The 14,795-nt window shown below is 41.2% G+C and overlaps 1 protein-coding gene and 1 long non-coding RNA gene across 2 annotated transcripts in view; one reads left to right on the forward strand and one right to left on the reverse strand.

Moving 5' to 3' along the window:
- The window catches only part of Edn1 (endothelin 1), a 27,040-nt gene extending 14,971 nt beyond the window's left edge, over positions 1–12,069 (reverse strand). The window contains exon 1 of the mRNA XM_005398820.2: positions 11,807–12,069. The gene's annotated coding sequence lies outside the window, so the exon portion shown is untranslated. The remainder of the gene's footprint in view (positions 1–11,806) is intronic.
- On the forward strand, positions 2,738–4,299 carry LOC102016682. The gene is made up of 3 exons (XR_263232.2): positions 2,738–2,946; positions 3,140–3,373; positions 3,782–4,299. It is a non-coding gene; the product is annotated as an uncharacterized LOC102016682 (long non-coding RNA).
- Positions 12,070–14,795: the final 2,726 nt, after the last annotated feature.

The following is a 14,795-nucleotide window of genomic DNA, read 5'->3' on the forward strand; positions in this document are numbered from 1 at the left end:
AACTCACAACGATCCTCCTGCCTCAGCCACCTGCCTCCTGCCTCAGCCTGTAATCCGAGTGCTGGGATTACAGGCATGTACCACCACACCCAGTCGAGAAGGTATGATTCTGAGGCTGAGCACATAAAATAGATCTTCCCAGATGTAGCTGGAAATGGCCAGTGGAGGAAATGGTCAGTCACATGCCACTCAACCACCAAATGGTTCTGAGAAATGTGTTATTCTGTGATTTTTGTGGGGGTGCCAACATCACAGAATGTACTCAGACAAAGCTGGGTGGTGGAACCGGGTCCACACCTGGACTATATGGTATGTACATTTGTCATACAATGGTCATGTGCATTTTGTCATGGGTTGATATGTTATTATGCAACATGTGACCATAGTGTATCACTTATCTTAAAACAACTATCGAAAGGGGGAAAGTTCCTGTCATTTCAATTGCCTGTAACTGTTTCTTTATTAAAGACTAAATTTGCTATAGAAATTTTCTATTGGACTAGATGTAGAGATGTCAAACCAGTCATATATGCAATAAAGAACTAAAATATCCAACGGGACAGAGAATAAAAAATTTAGATTTTCCAATTTGTGACAATGTTTTGGGCAAAATTAATCAAATATTAAGTAAAATAGTGCACATAAAAGCTCACTGTAGAGCATGAAGTTACTATCAACAAAAGGACATGCTATTAATAAGATCAAGTTATTATACAATTAAAATGAAGAAAATTTTTCTCCTGGTCTTATAATTTTATTTTGTGAAAATTATACTTGAATAGCAGGGCTGGTGATGCTGATTGTCACTGAAAATAGAGATTTAAAAAACTCTTATTGTTCTGTTTAAATATTCTTGAAAGTGTTACCTCACTCTAGAAACTAACTTTTCTTTTATTTTGGTGCAGAACTATTTTCTTCAGAACTATTTAAAGCCATCTTTACATGTGTATGTGATTTTATATCATTATTTGTGTAGCTTTTTCTAAGCAACTCCAATAAGACTTCTCCGTATAGTTATACAGACTACTCTGATTTTTATCCTTTATTAACTTGTTTCTCACTGGATTGCTTATGGTCCTACTTTTTTGTTTTATATGTAGAGCTTTCTATTCATTTTAAACATTATCCCTTTTAACAATCTCTAGAGGTTTATGCTTAATTTTTATTGTAAGTTTTTAAGTCTAATTTCTAAGTCTGCGGGATCTACCTTTATTCTAGATTTGCGTCCTTTGGCTATTGGAAGGAATAAACAGAGTTCCTTTAAACTTCTGAGCATCTTCATTTCACTAGTGTTTTCCTATTCATTCTAGATGTTTTAATGTCAGCTTCCAGAAGAAAAAGAAGAAAAGTGTGTAAGAGAGCACGCAGCTCTTGTGGAGTAAGAGTCTGAAAACTGGCTAAAAGCAAATCTGTTCCCAGACCCCCTGACTTAGCGACATGAGTCCTAAGCCCACCCTCAGTGTGATGTCTACCTGAGCTCCGGTCCCATTGCTCCGTCTTCCCACTTGTGCAGGGCTTTCTTTACCTCCTGTCTTGACTTACAGCCTCCTTATCCTTCATCCCAGCACTTCGTCTTCTAGTTCCCAGCCCATCCTTCCTTCACAGGCCCTGGTCCCATCCCTCAAGCCAGCTACCTAACGTTGCCTTCTCCCAAACATAAAAATAAAAATCCTAGGCATGTCCTCTACCTGCTGTGTCCAACCCCAGGAGCTGTGGAATCACAAGAAGAGTACGGCATCCAAGAATGGACAAATCTCAGCTTCCTTCTGCCTTTCTAGGACCATGTGTGCTGGCCAGATCTCCCTTCCTTGCCTCTGCTACCAGAATGCTGTGGTGAGAAGAGCATCAGACTTGAAGTATAAATAAGGTTTGCAGTGATGAATAAAAATGACACAAGCCCTATTTCCCTAGATCTTTACTGTAGTGGGACAGCCAAACACATACACAGACATATAAAAGCTGACAAGTTATGCAAAAGGCTACATCAGCAAGTTTTATAGCTATGATGGTTTTGTGATGACTAAATTGGGAGTTCAATTGCAAGGACTGCCGGAGAAAGGAGGGAAATAAAAATGTGAAACTGCAGGAAGAAATGTAGTATTCCTTCAAAAAATAAGGCAAGTACTAAATTTTATAAAAGGCTCAAGTTGGTTTTTGCAAGGGATTTTTAAATGTAGGTACATTTTCTCTCCTTTGGAAGGAAAGGACATGTATGATATATGTGTTACGAAAATGGTACATGTGGCAAAGACTAGCCGGACACTGGGGGTTAAAGACTCTCAGGGTTCCGCAGGAGTTGCCCCAGCAGTGTCCTCGGGATAAGGATAACAACAACAAGATTATAGTATCTTCCAGGGTTGACATAGCTCATTGAAAGGGAAAGAAATAACTGGCTACCTGGTACACTGAGAAAAAAAGAGATCCCTAGGGATTGACATGATTTGCTGAATTTTAATTCAGGTAGCTACTTACTGAGGTGACCCTAACAGTTATGGAAAACAATAAGGGTGACCAGCAAAGTTAGTAACCCACCCAGGACCACTAAAGCAATGAGTATGTCGAGGATAATTGAGATCTTCCACCTCTCCTCCTAGATATGTTTTAGCTTGTTCTTGGTCGGGAGGACAGAAGAGTTATAATTTAAACCAAGTAATTTGCTTACTCATTAAATGTTCCAGTAAAAGATTTCATAGAGAGGAAATTAGACTTACAACCAGAATTAAAACAAAGCGATAATTTGGATTGTAATTTGTAACCAAATCTCAGGCTCCCACATTCCTCACCCTTTCAAATTATCGGAAGCCCAAACATAAAACTCCTAGGCATGTCTTCCACCTGCCGTCTCCATCCCAAGGAGTGGCAGAGTCGTGGGAAGACCACAGCGTTCTAGGACTGCATGGAGTCTCAGAGCCACCATTCCAGGTTCCATTTCCTCATTGGGAAAAGGTAGGTGTTGTCCTTACCTGAAGGTGCTGGCTAGGAACACACCACTGTCCTCTGAGGTCTCCAACCTGTTAGGTGGATCCAAGCCAGTCTCTTTTACAGCCTGACTCCTGAGATACCGGAATTTCCCTGGGTTCTGCCCTTGACCCTTTGCTTTATTTTCTGGCTAATTTTATTCTTTTGTTTTGTCTTCAAGATCTTTATGAACTGCTCCCAGCTCTCAGATCTAATTGTGTAACCTTGGGCAAGCTACTTATCCTTGTTTCCATTTCCTCAACTGTAAAACGTGAAGTTCTCACACGGACATGCAGCTAAGAACGGAGGGAGTCTGTCTCTGAGCTTGTAGAGAGACACTGGCAAACAGTTGGTGCTCGGAACACGCTAATTATTGTTTTTGCCACCATCCTTACACTTATCCAAGGCAGAGAAGGTAAGCTACGTCTTCCACCCTTGCTTCCCTCCTCATCAGCTCTAACGCTGGAGCTGTTGCCACAAGCTGATTCACTCAGACAACCCCGTAACTTGTTCCTGCATCCAGCCTCCCTTTCTGCATAATCCCCTTAAGTCAGCTAACTTTCTACCTTACTCTGTAGTGGAATACAAGTTTTCCCGGGACGACAAGGAGACCAACAGCCTGCCAGATAAGCAAAAGATCATAGGAGGGTCCTTTTCATGCATAGTCCTTGTCCCTCATTCCTTCCTCTAAATAATCAAAAGTCCAAACGAAAAAAAAAAAATGATCATTTGGCTATGGGCAAAATTCTGACAGATTTATAATAATAAAATGCAAAAGTGATTTTCTCCCCCCCATTTTGACTCCTTCATTCATTTCCCACAGCTACCCAAGTGCACCTGAACCCTGGAAAGCGCGCTTGCCTCCCGCCCTAGGCATGGAAGCAGAATCCTTGAACATGTCCTGCTCTGTAGCTCCAGGACCTCCTGCATGTTTTTACCTCTGCAGGCAGTGATGTTATCCCCACACTTTTGCCTGGATGTTTGAAGACCCAAGGTGGTGTCACCTCTTTGGGGAAGTCTCCCTAAAACCCCTCCAGGGCCCTACATACTTATGAAGCTGGTCTGGCTGCTTGTACTAAGCCTTACCGCCCTTTGGCAGAGGAAAAACAGAGGCACCTCTCCTAGGTCGTCCTTCACAAGGATTCTGTGAGGCTTCTTGCATGACGCTTGTTACACCAGGTTATGACCACCAGTTGTTCACCTGCCTCACCTTAGACTGTAAATTCCTTAGTGCGAAGGAATGCGCGTTATTCATCTTTGTCATCTCAGCTTCTGCAAGTAGCATACTGTTCAAAAGTATTCACTGAAACATATTCAAATACAAACCAAATTCACAACATACCTAAAGTTCTCAGCTCGCTCCTGTACAAATACTCAAGTAGTTCTCTTTTCTTTTCCCTGTGAGAAAGAAAACCAGCTGGAGAAATATGCTCTTTCCTACAAATTACCCTGAAACTATCAGCATTTTTGTGTAAATAATAAAATGCATGGATTAGGACTCTTACTTTTCTCCTGTTTCCACATACCTGTGAAGCCATGCACACATACACACACAAGCCAAGCCCTTCTGACTTTAAGTCCTTACTCTGTGGTCCAAATAGCCAATTAAGAAGGGAAATCAGGTTCAATGCATAGCCTTAATACTATTTATTAATGCTAATGCTATATAGTTCCCCAAAATAACATTCATTTAACCTAACCTGAAACCATGTGCCGTAGATTGCATTATGAAGTCAGAAATTTAATATTTATGAAATATATATACCAAATATATCACAAATATTGCACTAAGTATGCTATCAATAGCATATAAATATATAAAATAGGTTATCACTTTCATGGTAAAATCCAAAGTTTGGAAGAAAAGTGAATTTTGGTTATAGTAGAAGGAAAAGAAAAGTGCTGCAGATCTACTGTGTCAAGCAAAAGATATCTATTTTAATCAGGGTTTTATAACAATAGAAATATGTGAAGCCAGGCCAAGTCTCTCCCTTCAAGAGCTCGTTCCAAGGCTCTACCATGCCGCTCCGGCCTCCTGAGTCAGGAGAGGCTTCTGAGCCAAGGATGACTCATCAGGACAGAGCTTTTTGGCCGCCCTGTGACAGGAGGAAGCCTGCACTGAAGGTGGGGAGGGAACAGGGCCACCCACACAAACCGCCACACTAGAGACCCACATAAGCAGGAGTCTTCCCCACCCCGCCTCCGGTACCATTGCAGGTGCTGTTGGGATAGAGCTTTTTGAGACTATGTGATGTCTTGGTATACCGTTAAACACTGAGATCTGGAAGGAGATCCACTAGTAATTTGTAAAGTTCCTATTGGATATCTTTGGGGGATAAGGATTAGGAGAAAGCAGAAAGAATTCAACAAGGTTTCCAACAGCCAGGGCCCAGTCCTCCCACTAAAGAACCAGAACTATTCCAAGGTAAATAAGGAAACGTTTTTGAGAGTTAGAAGGCCTGGGTGGAGAGCCAGTGCTATTTGGAGACACTAGCTATTTGTCCTTGGACCATTAACATTTCTGAGCTTCGGTTTTCACAGGGGCCCCTGAGAGACCCATTCTGATGAAAGTCAAGTGAGATAAGGATTGGAGAGCACCTGACCCAGAGTGGATGTGTAGATGATTCCCATTCATGATGTGATGTTCGTGGAGAGCCTGTTAGGGAAGGGGCGGCCCTCTGAAGTGGTGACAGAGTTGTAACCAGTACAGTCCCTCTTATATTTTTATATCATAGTTGAGGGAGAAATACAAGTAAGAATTTAGGTTGTGATGAAATAAACATTTTAAAAATAAATTATTTCTATCAGGGAGCTATCTCCTTTTACTGAGGTTCTCCCATAATATAGTAAATATATATATATATATGTATATATATATATATATATATGTGTGTGTGTGTGTGTGTATATATATATATATATATATATATATATTTAATCACAGGATTCTGTCCTAGCATACAACCAACTTTACTCTTGCACTTAGTACCTCTCCATTGTTCCTCCTGAAAAACTAAAGAACATTTTACTGAAAAGGTTTTAAGTTACTTATTACCTAGTGCGCCTTCAGTAGTAGTAGTTATGGTTTGTGTCTGGGTGTCCCCCCCAAAGCCTCATGCGGTCATGGGGCACGCTTTTAGAGTTTGATTGATTATGGGTGTGAGAGCTGCACCCGCCCTTGGGGTGGATAGTTTGCACATGTAAGGGAGAGCAAGAGGCTGCTTGGGGCCATTTCCTGGCTTTTGTGCTTCTGGCCATTTTTCCTCCCTTGTGTGTGTGCTTGTTGCTTTTGCTGTGTTCTGCCGCGATGAGCTGTAGCCCTCTGCCATGTGCCACTCTGCCTTATAACCTGCCAAGTATGGACTGAAACCTCCACGAACTGTAAGCAAAATAAACCTTTCCTTCCTTAATTTTGGGCATCAGGTATATTGTAACCAAGACAGTAGTATACATAGATAGATAGATAGATAGATAGATAGATAGATAGACATGAAATGCGTGAGAATTAGTTACATCTCAAACACTAATTTCAGCTGGCCTGACAAGTCTTTAGGTGTGTAATGTACATATTAATAATTCACAAAAGGGATCATTTAGTCACAGTGAAAATGCACCAAATAAATGCTCCAAAGAGCTGGTGTGTGTGTGTGTGTGTGTGTAATAATAACAGTGAAGGTAACAGATGAAATTCCATCCAGATGAAGTGGAGTCCAAGTAAAACACACACTTAAGGAAAAAAATCCACTTTCTATTTAGCACCACACCCCCACCCCTTAAGGGTATTTCTTAACAGAGGCCTCCATCCTGTTGTGTGGCCAAGTCACACGTAAGTGAATGATTCCTTTTGGTTCTGTTTTTCATACTGAAAGACTTTCTTCATCGTTCCAATTTCCCAGAAGACCTGATGGTAAGCGCACTTGTGATTGAAATTGAGGACAGCATAAGAATGTCACTTGAACCATAGGAGTCCAGTAAAGAGCTACCATGAGCAGATGAATCTGGATGTCAGCTGGGGCCCCTGAAATTTGCATATCTCTGAGCTACCGGGAATTTGCTAGTAAACAGTAACTTAGAAAATATGGTCCTGCCTACAATTATCGCTGCATCTCTTGGAAATATTTGAACACAGCTCTTTAAGGAAACAATTATAGCTGAATATGCTGTTCTAAATTATGTTTATTGCAATTGTTCTTGAATATTTGCATATTATCTAGATGACGCATAGTATATATATGTTAATTTGCATTGTTAAAACAGAGGCATTGGTAAGTTCTGAGAGAAGCACTGTGGGTCCTTCTGCACTAAGGAGAAAAGACCAAGTTTTAGACGTAGTGTTCTCTCCTCCCACTATAAGACCCTACTTGTACTTCACGAATGAGCCATGCTCTCCTATCTCCCACATTTCCATGTGTCTGAAGTGTACTTCTCCCCAGCACTCTACTTGACTCCCTCTTACTTTCTACTTAGCTTGGGCACTGCCCTTGCAGGGGAGGCCTCTTTTGAAGGCTGGCTTCCTCCCAGCACCAGGTAGAGCATCTCTCCTTGTTTGCCCAACAAACACCATGTGTCCCTAACTTAGCATTTACAGCACCACTGTGTCCGCACAATGTAATGGTCATGGTTCATCCGTGGACTGCGCGACTGTTAGAAGGTGGGGCTGTGTCTTTCATGAGTACTCATGCAGATCCTCTACTTCTTTTCCCTTTCAAGGATATCTTTAACACACATTCCCAATAGAGTATGAATCAATAGCTATTAGATCTCTTTTCTCCCTTCATGTTTGTTTGGGTCTTAGTTTTGCATGTGTGAAGATGTGAGGATCAGGCACAAGGCTGTTTCCCCCTTCCCTAGGCTCTCCTTATGAACGCCTTGTTTCTCTAACCAACACCCAAATTCCAGCTTCTCTGTGTCATCTTGTCAGCCTCACCTTCTTGCCCTATATCTGAAGCAATGAACTAATGCAATTCCTTAGGTTGCTGCATCCTCTTGAAATACTAGAAAATTCTCCAGGTAAAAAACAGCCTGTCAGGTAATGACAGCATCTGAGTCACTGGAAAAGAAGAGGAGGGTTCCTTCAGCCTTGTTTTCTGATGGCTTTGCACCATCTCAACTCAGTTTTCATGCACACTTTTATTTCTGCTCCCAGTCTACTGAGGTAGTCTGTGTGTCCAATTGTATTCACTCTATTCCCCCAACTTAGTCATATAGGGCTTTTAAAGAAAAAAAATGAATGAGTTGCTACCATGGGAATAGACAACAAATATAACAGAGACATCACTGTTAGGGTTGCCGTAGCAAAGTCCTACAGAGTGGGCAGAAAATACAACAGAATTGTACTTCTCAGAGTCCTAGAAACTACAGAGGTCCGAGGTCAAAGTGCCAGCAGGGTTCTGTCTGTTTTTGAAGTCTGTCCTTTCCTCAGCTTGCTGATGGCCACCATCGGCTTTGTCTTCCACTGAGCATCTCTCTGTGGATTCGCATGTCTGGTGCCTGTCTCTCTGTGTCCTAATCTCCCCTTCTTAAAAAGACACCAGTCACTAGGTTAGGTCCCAACCTAGTAACCCTGTTTTACCTAATCACGTCATTAAAATCCTATGTCAAATACAGTCACGGTCTGAGATAGTTCGGGTTACTGCTTCAACACACGAATTTGCAGACATAGACCAGCCCATAATTGTAAGTTATTTTCATTTGCTCACCAAATTCAGAAATTACTCCATGTCAAAAACTTTACTTGGCATCCCACAACCTGCCTGTCAGAAACCTGGGACCTCTAATGCCAATACACTGTTGTCTGTGGGCATCTAAGCCGCTACCTCCAAATCCAACTTCTTCCTTACAGCCTGCCATGCTCCGGCCCATAGTCGTCTCTGATTCTACAAGTCTCCTGCACTGATAATCAGGGTAAGTGGGACAGCCTTTTATTCCCCATTGTTTTCTATGTGTTGGACTTGTCTCTTTAAGAATTAGAGACAACAGAAGAGTTGAGACTGATAAAGGAAATTCCCCGTTAAGAAATCAAGCACTAAGAATATGAAATTCTAGCTAAAAGATGCTCTTAATAATACATATGAACATGTGGGCAGATGACACTCTCCCAGTCACCTTTTCCTTTCTTCATCTCCTCCCCCTCTACTCTGACCTTTCCTAGTTCTCCCAGCTTCCATCTTTAACAGTATCTTCCATTCCAGTATCTTCCATCTAGAACACCCTGTCTTCATTCTCTCCCTTACTGGAGTTAACAAGAAACTCGAATAATGTCCCCTTTGTAGAAGTGTTATAAGTGGAATCTGGAATGTCCACCAAAAAGTGGTATGTCAAAGGCTTGGTCCCCTCCAGATGGGTCTACTGGAAGGTGGGGAAACCTTTAGCAAGTGGCCTTTGTGAAAGATAATTAGATCATTTGGGTCATGCTCTTGGAAGTGATGGTCGTATCCCATCTCTGTCTCTGCCTCTGTCTCTATCTCTGTCTCTGTCCTTGTCTCTAACTGTCACTGCCTCTGTCTCTGTCTCTCTGTTCTCTCTCTCTCTCTCTCTCTCTCTCTCTCTCTCTCTCTCCCTCTCTCTTTCATTTCCTGGCCACCACGAGATGAGGTTTTGTTGCTCCACTATACGCTTTCTGCCTTCATATGCTGCTTCTGACAAGCGCAGAAGCAATAGTGGCAGCTGACCAGGGACAGAAACTGTGACATAAGTCTTTCCTCTTTAAGAGTTGATTACCTCATGTATTTTTGCGCAGTGACAGAACTCTAGCACAGTCTATTTTCATAATTCCTGGACGTGTTGTTATTTATGGCCTTTAGGACCATTAGCTGAAACGTACTTCTTCACACCTTCTCAGGTCACCTACAGATCCAGAAGCTCAGAGAGGTGGAAAAATGTTTTCACGTTTATGTGTTATGGGTTCAAGCACAGCTGTTTTCACTCTGAACTCTAAGCTTTCAATCACAAGACCCTGCTCCTAACTGCATTCCTGCATTTCTTCTGTCAAGCCAGTGGAATCCTGATGAGCAAACACCTAGTCACAGGAAAGATGAGACTACTAGCAATACGGTCAGAGCTGACATACAAATTAATTGTTAGGAAATACTCTTCACTCCTCACTGATTAGAACCCCTGAGTCTAACAAGGAAAAACAGTTACATGGATTATATTGGTAGAATGACATTTTGTTTCTTAATGGAAATAACATTGAACATTTCAATATAGTTAAAAACAAAAGCAATTCATTAGCTCAAACTCAAGACTAGGTACAGTGAGAACTGTATCATCCCTCTCTTTCCCAATCTCTGAAATCAAGAGAACAGAACTATCACTTAAAATGCAAAAGTCAGTTCACAAAGACAATTTCCAAGAAACATATTTCTTTCTCTTCTTGAACAAGGACTTGGAAAGGATAGAGAAAATTATTGAAATTAAAGAGTTGCTTAGAAAAGGAAAACATACAGCAGAGAAACATGAGGAGCATGCAACCTTCATGAAAGATGTCCTGAATCATCCTTTTAACTCTCTCTTCCAATAGTGCATCATGTTTGTGTAACTTTGGGCCAAGTATCAATAACGTTCAAGTTGATTTATGGTGGTGACAGGTTTTTCATGAGAACTGATAATGGAAGTCAAGACAAGAGTGCTGGGAAGATAGAAGTCTCTCTGCAGACCTGGGGGCAGGCTGGACAACATCCAGTGGTGAAAGAGGAGGCTGCTCTGTGAGTGCCCAGATCTCTGAAGAAGACAAAGGCAATGACCAGATCATGTTCTTGGTCCATAATTTGCATCTGTACACCATTTGGAACAGATTCTTTGGGGGATAATTCATCACAAGCATTATTTTCCCTGTTTTTGGTAGATGTGTGTCTATTGGATTTGTTAAGAGTGGGATTATTTTTGGAGACTGGTTGAAATGTCTCCTGGGTTTATCAAAAATGGTACACTTCTGAACCAGAAATTCAAGTGTAGTACCTACTTAGGCATCTAGAATGAGGTCACAGAGTGGCTGAAGAGTGAATCTCCCTGAGATATCTTTGCAGCATATGCAGGCCATTCTCTGTTATCTGTATGAACCACTTCTCAAAGGTGGGACCAAGGCAATATTAAACATATAAATAAATATAAGATGTGAGGCTATCTTTTCAGTTATATCTTCTACATTAAAAAGGATCGTGAACACTGATTCATAATTACCCACAAATAAGCTAGTGCCTGTAAACGTATTCACTTCCCACAACCCCACCTATGCTGACTTATGCTCTAGGTTAGAAATAAACATTGGGAGAAGTTGAAGAGGTAAAGACTGCCAGGTGCCTTGCTGAAATCAAACTTTGTGTGTCTATTTGAACACATTCTCTCCCTCTCCTTCTCCTTCTCCCTCTCCCTCTCCCTCTCCCTGTATCTCTCCCTCTCTCTCTGTTGTTCTCTTCCACTAATTTACTCTAATCCCTTACTTTAGCCCAAAATATAAATCATTTCTGGCAGATTTTTGTCTTAGCAAAGGAATGAGATCCATTGGCTTGGGAGCCAGATCCATACCTTGGTCCACCCTGAACCAAAACTCCACCAGGATTTCACACAGTCTCAACACGTTCCCACACCAGCCACTTGTTCTTTCTGGGTACACTCCAAACCCAGGCATCTTCAGCTACTGTCAGATGTTCAGACTTTTATTGATGTACCCAGAAGCCTCCTCTCACTCCGCTTTTACTTTAATCGATGATCCTAAACCCACATTCCCTACCACTTGGTTCTCTTACAAAGCATTCATTCAACTTATCTACCAAGCCCAGCTAAATTACCTAGCCATAGGGTTTTCCCCAACATTATTTGTGCATGAAATCACCTTAAGCATACTTACAGGCCTGAGGCAATTAGGTGGACCCATGGCAGTTGGAACAATGGTCTGTGGAGGCATTTTCCTAAGTTCATCCTGAAGTTTCAGTTGAAATCCTGGAGCTGCCAGTTCCTGCCCATCGGTTCTGTATCCTTCCTCTCTCCACTTCAAATCCCTGAATGTCTCATCCTGTGGCTCCCTAAGGGCACATTGAGGTGGCTCACCTTTGTCATAGCTCTGTGTTTCATTGTGAACATTCAGTGGCACATCCTTCCCTTTTGGACCCCTCCTTAGCTCTGTTCATTACACCCTCTGGAAGCCTGGCTTTGCTGCCCAGAGGCTTGCAGAGAACCTTGTTTTCAAGTACACCCTCCCCTGGATTTCCCCTGATGACATAACCCCCTGTGCAATTCAAGGCGAGTCTATTCCTTCCCCACACACACTTCGCTCGTCACCCAGCCCTAGGCAACCATCCTGTGGCCCCCGTGTGAACTTTCAGCATCTCTTCCCCACCTCATCAGTTTCAGGTTCCGCCTACCTCTCGATACCCGTGCATTGGTAGCTGTCCTCTCTCTCATTGTTCATGACCATCACTAACATCATTACATTTAAACTAAAGCCCCTGTGACCCAGGTGGGCCATTGCATGCTACCTAGGGTAGCCAGCGTGAGCAGCCAGGCAAGGGTAGGAGGTTCAACCCTTGAGATGTTGCAACGTGGAACCTGTATCTTTCTATTTGCCAATGAAAGCAAACTTTATTTAGTCTGTCCAAGTCTTCTCCATGTACGTAACAGGACTCAGATGCCTGATGGTCGTGTGCTTCTCTTATTATGTCTCACTTTTAGCTGTTTGAAAAAAAAATAGCTTCCTCTCTCTGAGTTGTCTCCCAAAAGTAGATTTCAGAAAGTGCTGTACCTCAGCTACTCAAGAGGCTGAGGTAAGAAAGTGAGTTCAAGACCAGCTTGGGCAAATTAGCCAGACTTTGCCTCCATGTAAAATTAAAAAGGGCAGGGAATGCAGCTCAGTGGTACAGTGCCCATGGTTTCAATTGCTAGTACTGAAAAAAATGCTCTACTTTTAGTGAGTCCAGAGTATAGCTGCTCCTTGATTTATAATGGAGTTACATACTGATAGGCTCACCCTAAGTTGAAAATATTGTAAGTTAAAAAAGCACTTAATATGCCCAATTTATTCTACATCATAGAATAACCCAGTCTACCTTTGACTTGCTTAGAACACTTCCATTAGCCTGCAGTTCAGCAATATCATCAAACACCAAGAAGTGTGCAATGAAGTCTTTGTATCTCCTGTATTAGTTGAACATAGTATGCTGCAGGGTTAGTTAATTGTCTTCAAGCTCACATGGCTGTCCTGTGCGTTGCAGCTAGACGCTGCGCACCATGTCAAGAGGAGATCAGACTGAGTATCATTATTCCAGGAAAAGATTCAAATGAAAAATTCCAAGTACGGTTTCTGCTGATTGCCTATTGCTTTTGTACCATCATAAAGTCAAAAATCATGAAATTGACCTCCCATGAGTCAAGAACCTTCCATACTTCATAATCTCCTAACAACTCCTAACTATAACAATGCACAAGTTGCTTACCCTTATTCACAAAAACATCACCACAGTACATCTGGATCTTAAAAATAACTCTGGTTATTTTTCCCAATAAATTTTTGCAAGTAGCACATAAGGTCAAAGTCTTTGAATGTTTATAGCTTTTTCCACATAATGGCAGCTCGCTTTGTAGAAGGGCTGTAATGATTCACACTCCACCTGCAGAGCTTAATGTCTCACCACACCCTTCTTCTCTATACAATCATTTCAACAAATCTTTGCAGAGCAACCAACCCAGAAAGGAGATCTAGGATTATGGAACAGTGGTCTAAGTCCAGGAGAGGAGTTGCTAGCTTGCCTGATATGATAAAGAGGTTTTTTTTCCAAGTATAATAAAAGCAATTAGTGCTATAAAACAGCAAAAGCAATAAGACATTCCAGAAAAACAAGGGACAAAAAGCCATAAAAGACATATAATCATAAAAACATTACTGGGCCTTATTTATATGGTCCCAATAATGAAATGATTTAAGGTGATATCGTTACCGGGGAGGACGGGAAAGAGAAGGGTGTGTTATGAGAGCTGATGTTTCATTTGTTACTGCACAGCCTGAGGTAGAAAATTGATTAAGTAGAAAAGTAATTTAAGCAATTTAATCACTCAGAGGAGGGAAGATAAACAGGAGAAGCAGCAAATTTGGAGAGCAGAACTGATGGTATGCAGAAGGCAGCAAGCTTACTGATTTTTAATGAACTTTCTTTGGTCAGGAGCACTTGCACTTTGATTTTAAAAAGGTACCAGTATTGTAAAATGTAGTGGTTATTCCAAGTCTTCCAATTTTTAAAATTAGTATGACTTGAGTAAGATTATTTCCATAAACCTATCACAACCTTCTGATATTTCTTTTCTCATGCCTGTCTGTTAATGTTATTTACCAAGAGATAATACTGGTTTTGCTATTGATTTGTATATATGCTTTTTATCTATTTGTCTGCCATAGTTACTAAAATATTTTACCCAATTGACTGTTTACTTGTAATTTGTTTCTGGTGTGGGACAAATAGCTAAATATGTCAGTCTTTATTTTTCTGTACTAAAAATGCCCAAATTAGTTAAATATTCACTGGTGTTTTCTTTGTTATTAATGGTGTAATATTTTTATCTTGTTTAAAAATTTATCTTGAGAGGCTGGGGATGTAGCTCAGTGGCACAGCGCCTACCTGGTAAAAGCAAGGTCCTGAGTTCGATTCTTGGTACCAAAAAAAGATTACCTCGATATCTTTTGTACTTTGCTTATAGAATAAGTGCTCATATACCAAACAGTAGTATAAGCTCTTATTATACAATAATTCAGGTAATGAAAGATGAAAGAGGTGCTTGATTATTTCTCCACAAAGAATAAATTTCCCTTATAGTATTTGCAATAAATTCTACCTATTCTCTACACAATT

Source organism: Chinchilla lanigera, unplaced genomic scaffold, assembly GCF_000276665.1.
Source record: "Chinchilla lanigera isolate Chin_1 unplaced genomic scaffold, ChiLan1.0 scaffold00064, whole genome shotgun sequence".
NCBI lineage: Eukaryota > Metazoa > Chordata > Mammalia > Rodentia > Chinchillidae > Chinchilla > Chinchilla lanigera.